Source organism: Amblyomma mixtum, chromosome 6, assembly GCF_055824585.1.
Source record: "Amblyomma mixtum isolate Tamu chromosome 6, ASM5582458v1, whole genome shotgun sequence".
Taxonomy (NCBI): Eukaryota; Metazoa; Arthropoda; class Arachnida; order Ixodida; family Ixodidae; genus Amblyomma; species Amblyomma mixtum.
The window spans coordinates 87300092-87309603 of NC_143017.1; the positions used below are offsets into that span (position 1 = coordinate 87300092).

General features: G+C 51.3%; 1 long non-coding RNA gene across 1 annotated transcript; it reads left to right on the forward strand.

Annotated features, from left to right (window-relative positions):
- Positions 1-220: 220 nt before the first annotated feature.
- LOC149339610 (uncharacterized) lies at positions 221-8999 on the forward strand. Its single transcript, XR_016283539.1, has 3 exons — positions 221-631; positions 1179-1552; positions 8761-8999. It is a non-coding gene; the product is annotated as an uncharacterized LOC149339610 (long non-coding RNA).
- Positions 9000-9512: the final 513 nt, after the last annotated feature.

Here is a 9512-nt window from a genome sequence, read left to right on the forward strand (position 1 = left end):
TAGCGTCGGTGGCCTGGAGAGGAGGGCGGGAGAGAAATCGACGGGAGAGAGGCTGGCCGCTCGCTGCGCTGAAGCTGCGAGGAGGTCCAGCCACGCGCCTGAGGGCGAGAGGCAGGGGTCTCTTTTATGAGCTAGGGGGATAAGAAAGGAGATTAAAGCCCGCGCAGGGGCGAGCATTTGTTGCGAGCCTTCGTCCAGCCCGGGGTAACCACTCGCGAGAGTCGGCTGCTCTGCACGACTCCGCGCCCTTGCAGCCGCGAGCAGATCGGCCGACCGACCGCTTGCGGAGGTCGGCGCGGGGGGCAGCAGCCAGCCCGTAGTCGAGCCAGAAAAACGCACGCTGGCGGTGGCGGCGCTGTAAACTTACTCGGGCGCCGTCGACGCAGCCATCGACTCCAATGTGGCCAGCAGAGCGGCGCTCCGCGGTCAGCGGTAGGCTGGCGTGGTTTTTCTTTCGTGTCGAGGGCGAAGAATGTGGGGGGCTTGGCATGCCGCCGACCTCTTACGCCGAAAAGAAGGCCTTGGAAGGAGCGAGGAAGGACACCGGACCGTCGCCGTGGGCAGGCCACTTTCCATGCACCCAACGGCGAGACCTTGACGGCGAGAGCGGGCACCATGCGAGTGAGAACCGGTGAGTTACGCTTTGCCGTAATTTCTGGCGCCGTGTCCGTGCCGGACAGCCCTTTTGCTGCTGCTGCTGCACGAGTATCATTTGCGAATGCTGCATGTAGGCGGTTGCCAAAGGCCAAGATCACGCTCTATGTATAAGACGGGCCGGTAAGGGTGAACGAGGCGAAATGGCGTCCCGGCACCCATCACAGCGGGGCCAGGTGACTGCTATCGTATGTCCTGCCCCGGCGCCTTAGTGGGTCCGCGTTCGCTGTAAATCACACCGCGGATCGCCGGGCCTGCGAGGCCGTGCCGTCCGTACCTCTCGCGAGCTTCGAGGCAAACCATTCATTCTGTGGCCGGCGAAGCATCGGCCCTGGGGAATCTAGTGCCGTATCAATTCCGCAGAGATGCTATATAATAACAAGGCACATATCGATGTTTCTACTACAGATATATGTGCTTTAGCCCTAACGCCGAACCAGTCAATGCAGCGCCTGTGCTTTCATGAATGTCGCTGGTTCTATAACTAACTGTTCCTTTTATTTGATTGTTTGCCGGCTGTTTAGGAGGTCAAGACGTTGTACTGCAAGACTCGATACGGTTGCCACATCCCCTAAAGACTTACTTTCGGGTCGCCTGCTACGTATACTGAAGGTATACCGGAAGATCACTTACTCAGGATACATTCAGTATACGAACAGGAGATGCCGCTGAGAACAGCTCGTGGCGCCGTCCTCGGCTCCCCTTCTCTTCCGTCCGGGATGCGGCGCAGGGATGCGGGACCAAGATGGGAGGAGGATGTGGAGGAGGAGCGACGGGACCTCGGGACGCCGTCCAACATGGCGCCGGATGCGGAGCCTGCCTGCGAGGAGCGAATGGTGCAAGCGTCAAGAGGGAGCGACGGCACCTAGAAATGTCGCCGATTTCGGGCTGGTTTGAGGCAAGCGAACACGACGGTGCTCTATAAGGGCATTAATATTTTTGCTTTTTGAAATTGAGGGAGGGGGTGTACTTAAAGCTGTTTTTTTTTTGTAAGAAACGTTGCTTACAAAATTAAACTCTTGTTTTCAACAAAACAAAACTCTGCGCATGCAATAGAGTAGCGTCAGTGCTAAGCTTGTCTAGGCTTATTTCATTTCAACTCTTTCTGCTGTTTTTTGCACCCTAAATCAGTGTTGGAAAGTATAACGTTCCAAACTGCCACACTGTTGTGATAGTGGTTCCAAATGCTATCTAAATGAAGGCGTTTAACTCAGGCATTTGGGAATACAAAGAAGCGATATAAACAACTGAGGGGAAGCCAGAGGCATAATTTGGGATGTTGAAGGGATGCAGATGGTGGTCTGATCTTTGTTGTAATTCAAAGCGCAGTGTTAATAGTAAAAAAACAACACATCAAAAGTGATTGAAAAGCTGTTGCTTTTCTGTCTTTTAGCCTGTATTATCCGGTCCGATGAGGCAAGTTACATTCACTGCAGCGTGTTAAGCAGACTTGATTTTTTTTTTTGTACTACAGACGATCAGTGGAGTAATCAGGCAGCTTCATTTTTTGTTCTTTACTTGAGGCCCTGCCCTCCTGTGACGTATTAGCGGTATTATATAAAGAGCGTTCAAAGCCCTGAATATTTTGCTTATCCAAGTTGATTCATAAAGCGTTTAGAATAGGATGTTAATCACAGAGGGCATTACATGAAATAGGGATGAAGAGAATGGGAAGAAAGCTGGTAAATGTTTATTCTCTATGTAGATATATAAAACCTTAAATGTGGGGAAAGTTTTGGCTTGCGCCGCGAGAATGCAAACTGTCGTGTTCGTCGACCGAGCGACGCCAGGCCGCGCCAACAGCCCTTGCCTCCTCCGCGCAGACTCGCCGCCCGCTTCCAAGAAACAAGCGCGGGCCGGCCGCTCCCACAAAAGCAGGCATGCGTCTGTCTCCCCCGACGACATCGGATCCCCACAGCCCGTCGACTGACGCATTCCACAGCAGCGGAAGTGCTTCTTGTACACCCGCTCTCTCTCTCTCTCTCCCTCTCCCTCTACGGTAATAAACCCCCAGTCTACACCCAGCAACTGCCTTGAGAGGTTCCTCGCATGCGGGGCTCCCACGTCCCGAACTAACACAACCATTAACACTGGCGACGAGAAGTAGGATCTAGAACGCACGCAGTTCGAAGTGTCACCGATGGCTACTGGAGGACTACACGGTGGCATCGAGCCTTTTAACGGCAAGAATTGGTCATCGTGGATACAGCGCCTCGCCTTCTACTTCGTGGCAAATGACGTCTCCAACGAAGCAAAGAAGCGCGCGCTCCTCCTGACGCTATGCGGAGCCGACACCTTCGAGACTGCCTGCGCGCTGGTCGCACCGAAGACTCCTGGAGAAGTCAGCTATGAAGATCTGGTCACACTTCTCCAGAAGCACTTCGATCCCAGACCATCTGAGCTGTACAGCCGGTACGTTTTTCAGCGACGTGACCAGCTGCCGGAGGAGTCGATCAGCAGCTACGTCGCAGCCCTCAGAGGTTTGACAGCCGATTGCAACTTTGGGGTGCTAACGACAACGTCTGCAACATCGACGCCTCCGACAGAAAGCGATACAGCCGTCGTAACGAACCCCACCATGCTGCCCCAGGACGTCATGCTTCGCGACAGGTTCGTGTGCGGGATCCGCGACGAGCACCTGCAACAGAGACTGTTCGCGGAGAAAGATTTGACGTTCCAACGTGCTTTGGACCTAGCTCTGTCATCAGAAAGTGCGTCAAGGCAGCAGCGAGGACTCAAGGGAGCGACGAGCTCCGCAGAAGTGCACAAGACTTCTCAACCCACAAAGGAATGCAAGAACGCTCCGCAGCAACGGCGTTGCTACCGATGTGACGGCTTGCACGACGCTGCTACCTGCAAGTTCAGGACAGCTCAATGCCGCTTTTGTTCCAAGAAGGGTCACATCGAGAACGCTTGCATCACTCGGAAGAAGAAAAGCAAGGGAGACAAGTCTAACACCAGGCAAGGAACGCACAGTGTGAGCGCTCAGTCCGCGAGCAACGACACTACGCACAGCGATCCATGCTACGAGCTTCACGCAGTAAGTGGGCGAAAACCCTGCCCCAAATACCTTGTTGTCGTTGAAGTCGAGGGAAGGCACCTAACGTTCGAAGTCGACACGGGTGCATCATGTTCTCTGATCAGCGAGGCTGTTTACCACCAAACATGGCCAACGAACGCCCCGAAGCTTTCGAGAGAACCCCTTGACCTACGCACTTGGTCGGGAGAGGAACTTCGCACCCTCGGATCAGCACAAGTTCGTGTGCGATTTAAATCAAAGGAATGTGTGCTACCCCTGCTGGTGATGAAAGGAACTGGCTGCAACTTGCTAGGACGTGACTGGTTTTCGGCGCTGCACATCTGCGTGCAGGGAATTAACCAGGTAGCTGAGCCAAGTGAAAAGCTCCGGGAGGTTCTCGCACGCCATCCTGATGTATTCAAACAAGACATCGACGGCTACGTGGGACCTTTGGTTCATTTGGACTTGGAAGAAGGCGCAAAGCCAAAGTCCTGTAAGGCACGTCCAGTACCTCTAGCCTACCAAGAGCCAATGGAGGAAGAGCTCGACCGTCTGCAAAAGCAAGGCATCCTGGAGCCGACGCAACATGCCGTGATGGCCACACCTTTAGTGTGGGTGCGCAAAAGGGACGGCACATTTCGCGTTTGCGGCGACTACAGGAGCACGGTAAACGCAGTGGTCAAGAAGACGGCGTACCCGCTACCGACAACCGCGGAGGTATTCGCAAAGTTGCGGGGTGGCACCATCTTCTCAACGCTTGACCTCTACCAGGCCTATCAACAGCTCAAGGTCGACGACGAGACAGCCGCATTGCTCACCGTCAACACCACCAAGGGATTGTTCAGGGTGAACCGGCTGCCTTTCGGAATATCTGCTGCTCCTGCCATCTTCCAGCGTATGATGGAGACAACACTAGCAGGAATTCCAGGGGTGAGTGTTTACCTTGACGATATCATTGTCAGTGGGACAGACACTACAGAGCATGCGCAACGTCTGGACCAAGTCCTGTCAAGGATAAGCGAGAAAGGGTTGCGCCTCAAGCAAGAGAAATGCCGCTTCGGCATAAGCTCAGTCGAGTTCTTAGGGCACAAGATTGACGCTAAGGGTGTCCACACGACCGAGGAAAAGGTCCAGGCAATCCTTCACGCGCCGAAACCGACTGACAAGACCTCTCTGCAGGCCTTCCTAGGGCTCCTAGCATTCTATGATCGGTTTTTGAAGAACAGAGCTACGGTTGCCGCAGATCTATACAAGCTCCTTGAGAAGAACAGGCCCTGGGCGTGGGAGAAAAAGCACCAGACTGCGTTCGATGCGCTTAAGAGGTTGATACGATCTTCAACAGTGCTTGCGCATTATGACGAGACAAAGCCTCTCCTTCTGTCCGTGGATGCGTCACCATATGGCGTCGGCGCAATTCTCGCTCAGAAAGATGCGTCCGGCAGAGAGGCTCCCATTGCTTTCGCGTCGCGAACTTTGGGAAGCGCGGAGAAAAACTACTCCCAGCTGGACAAGGAGGGTTTCGCGGTGGTTTATGGCGTGAGCCACTTTCACCAGTATATCGCTGGCCGGCACGTGACCGTATTAACGGATCACCAACCGCTCCTGGGCATCATGGGAGGAAAGAAACAGTTACCTCAGGTGCTCTCACCTAGGATGACCCGATGGTGTTTAAAGCTAGCCACGTACGACTACGATTTGGTGTACAGGCCTGGACGCCTGCACCAAAATGCTGACGCACTCAGCAGGCTGCCACTGCCCGCCCAGGTGGATGAACCATGCCCACCTGGAGATGTGCTCATGCTGGCTTCCACGCCAAGCTTCGAATTGTCCCCACGTCAACTCGCGGAAATGACCCAGGAAGACCCGTTACTATCCCGCGTAGTGAGAGCTGTCGCTATTGGAGAGCTGCACAGGTTGCCAAAACAGGAATTTTCGGCGTTCACTAAGCTTGGACCTGAGCTTTCGCTACAAGAAGGTTGCCTTCTTAGAGGTATCAGACTGGTCGTTCCGGCGAAAGCGAGGAAAGACGTGCTCGGCGCGGCACACTCTGGTCACAGGGGCATAGTTGCTATGAAGGCATGCGCTCGAAGCTATTTCTGGTGGCCCGGTGTCGACAAAGACATCGAGAACCTGGTCAAAAGGTGTTCGGCTTGCTGCCAGCATCAAAGAGCGCCACCCAAGGCACCACCTCCCGATTGGAAGCGCGCGACAGCACCATGGCACACAATCCACGCTGACTTCGCGGGCCCCGTGGAAGGAAGGATGCTGCTAATTGTTGTCGACGCGTACAGCAAATGGCTCCAAGTGCACTGCATGCGAAACATACAGTCATCGACTTTGATCGAGGAACTACGAAACCTGTTCGCGACGTTCGGCCTTCCCGAAAGGCTGGTAACAGACAACGGCCCGTCCTTTGTTTCTACGGAAATGGAAAATTTCCTAAAGAAGAACGGGGTGACGCACATTACGAGTGCGCCCTATCATCCAGCCACTAATGGGCAAGCCGAAAGAATGGTTTTCGAGACGAAGCAGGCTTTGGCCAAGGACCAGTCTGGAACATTCGCGTGCAGACTGGCTCGATTTCTGCTCAAGCAGCACACGACGATTTCAGCGACGACGGGCAGAACGCCAGCCGCACTCATGTTCGGTCGCGAGCTCACAACCGCACTCACACGCATTCAGCCACGACCTGCTGAGAAAGCGACCTCTGACCACAGCGTGACTAAGTCGCCGAGAAGAGTGCACGTAGGACAACCGGTCTTTATCCGCAACTTCACAGGAAGCCCTGCTTGGATTGAAGGAACCGTATTAAAGAGGCTCGGACATCGATCTTGGCTAATCAAGTCTAAAAACGGAACGGTTCGTCGGCACCTGGATCACATTAAGCCAGGTGCAGCAGCCTACCCGACGGATGATCCGCCGCCAGACCATCGGACGAACGGACCAGCAGCAAGCGAACAATACACTGTGCCAGCTCCGTACGTGATCCAGCTGCCAGCGGAAACTTCTCCTGTGTTCGATCGGCCTACAGCGCCCCCCTCCGAACATGGAGAACCGGCGGCCAGTCTGGACGACCGTGCGACGCAACCTTGCGGAGACCAACCCAACGGGTCCACGCAACAGCAAGCGCTACGACCCCAGCGTGAACGGCGCCCGCCCGACCGATACGGTGACCACAACTAAGGAGGAAGGGATGTCGTGTTCGTCGACCAAGCGACGCCAGGCCGCGCCAACAGCCCTTGCCTCCTCCGCGCAGACTCGCCGCCCGCTTCCAAGAAACAAGCGCGGGCCGGCCGCTCCCACAAAAGCAGGCATGCGTCTGTCTCCCCCGACGACATCGGATCCCCACAGCCCGTCGACTGACGCATTCCACAGCAGCGGAAGTGCTTCTTGTACACCCGCTCTCTCTCTCTCTCTCCCTCTCCCTCTACGGTAATAAACCCCCAGTCTACACCCAGCAACTGCCTTGAGAGGTTCCTCGCATGCGGGGCTCCCACGTCCCGAACTAACACAACCATTAACACAAACAAGCAGCAGACACAAATCGATGTTGTGAGACTGAGCACATGTTATGTTTCTTCAATATACGATGTATAAATCATTTTGAAGACATGCTGCATGCGTGTGTGGAAGGGGGGGACATGCTGCGTGCGTGTGTGGAAGGGGGGGGGGTGCAGTAGTTATATCTTATTATGTGCCTAATATTAGGTGGATTCAAAATATTTATATAGTTAAGAATCTTCTTTGGGCTTGAGAATTTATAGTTTTATTCAGTGTCAAAAGGCTGCAGTAAAAGTGTAATTTACAAAGGCCACCATTTAGGCAAAACTGACATTGTTCACATAATAATAAAGCAAAATTATGCTTCTGACAACCTGATTCTTTGTGTAGCTTTTCATTGAACAAGTGCAAGACCATAATTTTGGGCATAGAATGAGACAGGGCTGCTTGAAAACCATAAAGAGGCGTTTGTCGTACACTCGACACGACGTGAATTATAATGATAATTTTTGATAGCCAAAAAAAGACCTAACGTTGCCATTTCATTGCTTTCCGCCACTGAAGTGTATCGTATCTTATGGATTGATGCTGGCCTGATGGTCGTTCACTGTACTTCGAAAAGTTGTGCGAATTTGCCTCTTTGTTATGCTCAAATTTGAAATGAACAGTCTGAATTCAACGTGGTAGCTTGAAATGAAGTGGGAACATGACAACAAAATTGCTTTATCGTGTCAGGTAAACAATACAAACTGAAGGCTTAATGTTATTCTTTCCAGACAGCAGCAGGAGTTTCTATAAATATGGCCTTTGTCTCTCTTTTTTTTATGCTTAAATATTGATCTCCGTTTCAATGACACACCTCTGAGAGTTGCAACGTTGAGTTCACGATGACTGTAAGCTAATCTTATCGCCGCACTACACCATGCGCTGTATTAAAAACTTCAGACTTCCTCATCTTATATCGCTCACTTGGAATGTTCCGCAGCAATGCTTCAGGATTCTTATCACATTTCTCCATTATTCAGGCGTAGCGTGAGCCCGTCGTGAAGATTTCCGATATCTCATTGAATATAAGTTATCACAGAGGACCACGCGCAACATGAGGGAGTTATCAGTGAACTTTATCATAGAATAACGTGCCATGGACTACACGTCAAGGTCGTCTCGAAAGTTTTTACATGCTGCTAGGTTATTTTAAACTGAGGTGAATGAATTCTTCATCCTGATAACATAAAAACGATCATCGCTATTGAGCATCTCGCTGTGAGTCTGTTCTTTCAGTGTCGGCTCCCGCTTCTTGAAACGATATGAGGTTTTAACAGGTATATGTGAACATTGATTTTTGTTCCCATTAAAATGTCCCCCACCCAGCTTCCAGCCTTTCATGATACATTCGCGATATACATCCTTGTCTGATTTTTTTCGCTACTGTTCTCGTAGTTGAATGTGAAGCGTAGCAGTCGATCTTAATCATTTCTTTGCATTTTTTTTTGGGGGGGGGGGGATCGATTTAGTGCGCCAACAAAAGCAGAATGTATTTCTTGGGCTGGTGCTTACCAACGTCTGTTGTTTCTTTTTCTTGGCAGGGCATTTTGGGTACGTCGCGACCCAAAGTGAACGAGTTTTCCTGCAGCGCCTGTGCAGACGCGTGTTGACTGTGAGTCACCTTCTGTTTTTTTTTCCGGTTTCCCGGCACAAGTTGCAATAAAGGTGTCCGGTGTCATGACATCTCTGTTTTTCATCTTCCATCAGTTTGTACCTTTGGTGATTAAAAAACTGCTATCATTTTCGGCCTCTGTTTTTATACTCTTCACATACATACCCTTCTCGACAAGGTGCTGATTGGTGTTCCACGTTATGCTGAAAAAAAAAGCAGCACACATGAGCCAACGAACAGATGTGTCTGATCCAAAGTAAATACTCAATGTGCATCTCGCTTTCGCGCTTTTGGTTCCATTTTAATATCGCATGCATTGTAGGCATCATTTGTGTCAACAATGAGAAGCAGTGGGTTTAAGTTCACCAAAGATTTGCGTAGTTTTTTTTTTAAATTGTCACACAATTTTGGTGTTAGGCTGAGCAAAGCCCCACAGCCTAAATATCAACACTTGTGCAGTTAAAAACATGTGCTACAGTGCTGAGCAGTTCTTTTGTAAGGTTTTTCTAAAATTAATTCGAAGCGTATTAAGAGATAAATCTGAAGAAGGTACTTTTTTCTTGCTAGTCCCTGTAATTATTCGATACTGCGATATTTCAGTGCGCTATTTTTAAGTTAGAGATTTATACGCAAGGTTAGGTACAAGAAAGGGGTACAAATATTGTTTCCGTAAACAGCTGG